This window comes from Myotis lucifugus, unplaced genomic scaffold, assembly GCF_000147115.1.
Source record: "Myotis lucifugus unplaced genomic scaffold, Myoluc2.0 scaffold_81, whole genome shotgun sequence".
In the NCBI taxonomy this organism is placed as follows: Eukaryota; Metazoa; Chordata; class Mammalia; order Chiroptera; family Vespertilionidae; genus Myotis; species Myotis lucifugus.
In genome coordinates, this window is record NW_005871129.1 from 4,770,764 (window position 1) to 4,773,146 (window position 2,383).

Sequence of the window (2,383 nt, forward strand, 5' to 3'; positions counted from 1 at the left end):
CTGCAGGCTCCCTCTTAAAGGAACAATGCACAAAATTACATGTACAGTCACTCACCTTGGGCTCCAGCAGAGGGAGGGCAGAGTGGACATGAGCTGTGTGAATAGAAACCAGGATTGGGGGCTCTGGGGTTGGAGCTTGGAGGGCAGCCACCCTGATTTTCTGTGCTGAGTCATTCCCTCATAATGCAGAGGAGATCTTTCTCCTACAGGCATTTGCTATCCAGATGGGTTTTTTCCTGGGCGTAAGGCAGTTGCCCCACCCTGTTGAAAGACCTCTTACCCCATCCTCTGGGTGATAGCCTGAGGCTAACCAAGTATGAGTGTCAATGAGACTGCACGCAGAGACAGGTCTCAGGAGGCTTTAAGTCTTTGCCTAATCTAATCCCATGCTCAGAGTTAGGAAAAGAAGATTGTAATGCACATCTTGGTCCTTTCCAAAGGCACCCAACCCCAGCAAAGGGAGCCACAAGCTGTGGATTGCTGATAACTCCAAACAGGGTACTCAGAGCCAGTCAGAAACAACATCTGGCATTGCCCTTCACTAGACATTGGGAGTCATAGCAGACCTATTTAATACAGACACAAACCCAAACAGGTAGCCAAAATGGGGAGACAAAAAAACAAGCCCCAAATTAAAGAACAAGAGAATTCTCCAGAGGAAGAGCTAAATAAAATGTAGATAAGAAATTTATCAGTCATAGAGTTCAGAGTAATGATGTCAAAGATGCTCAATAGCATGAGAAAAGATAAAGTAACTCTGAAAAATGACATAGCACTAATAAAGAACAGAGTCAAAGGAATACACAGCAAATTAGGGGAAGCTGCGAATCATATAGTGAGTTAGAAGACAGAGAAGCAAAAATAAATTTAAAAATAAGAGGTCAGCTAAAGGGAGCTGTAGGACACCATAAAATGTAATAATATTTGCATAATCGGAGGGACAGGAAGAGAAGAAAGTGAGCAAGGAATAGAGAACCTGTTTGAAAAAAATAATGGCAGAAAACTTCCCTAAACTGGTAAAGAAAAAAGTCATACAAGTTCAGGTGGCACAGAAAGTCCCAAGCAAGAAGAACCCAAACAGGCCTACACCCAGACACATCATAATTAAAATGCCCAAAATTAAAGACAAAGAGAGAATCTTAAAGGCAGTAAGAGAAAAGAAAACTGTTACCTACAAAGGAGTTCCTATAAGGCTGACAATTGATTTCTCATCAGAAACCCTACAGGCCAGAAGGGAATGACATGAAGTATTCAAGGTAATGAAAAGCAAGGATCTGAAACCAAGATTACTATAAGCAGCAAAGCTATCAATTCAAAACAGATGGTGAAATAAAGACCTTCCCAGACAAGAAAAAAGGCTAAAGGAGTTTATCACCACCAAACCAGCACTGCAAGAAATGCTAACGGGACTACTTTAATGTGAAGAAAAAAAGGAGAGAGAAACATGGGCATAAGGAATTAAAATGGCAATAAATAAGTACCTATCAATAATAAACTTAAATGTAAATGGATTAAATACTCCAATCAAAAGACAGGGTAGCTGAATGGACACAAAAACATGACCCAACTATATACTGTCTACTAAAGACCAACCTCAGAACAAAAGACTCACACAGGATGAGAGTAAAGGAATGGAAAAAATTTTTCCATGCAAATGGAAATGAAAGAAAGAGCTAGAGTAGCAATACTCATAGCTGAGAAAATAGACTTCAAAATGAAGGTCATCATAAAAGGCAATATAGGTTACTACATAATACTAAAGGGATGAATCTAACAAGAGGTTATAACCCTGGTAAACATATATGCACTCAATATAGGAGCACCTAATATATTTTAAAACTTCTAGAGGACTTTGAGGGAGAGATCAACAGCAACACAGTCATAGTAGGGGACGTTAATACCCTGCTGACTTCACTGGATAGATATTCCAGACAAAAAAATTAACAAGGAAACAGAGACTCTAAATGATACACTTGACAGATGGGTTTAATTGACATTTATAGAACATTTCATCCCAAATCTGTAGAATATACATTCTTCTGAAGTGCACATGGGTCATTCTCAAAAATAGACCTCATATTAGGACACAAAACAAGTCTATACAAGTTCAAGGAGACTGAAATTATATCAAGCATTTTCTCAAATCACAATGGAATGAAATTAGAAATCAACTACAGTACAAACACTCAAAAACATTCAAACTCACACAGGCTAAATAGCATATTATTAAATAATAAATGGGTGATCAAAAAGATAATGATAGAAATCAAAAACTTCCTGGAAACAAATGAAAATGAATACACAACTACCCAAAATAATGGGACACAGCAAACGCAGTCCTGAAAGGGAATCATAGCATACAGGGCTACTCAAAAAAAAAAAG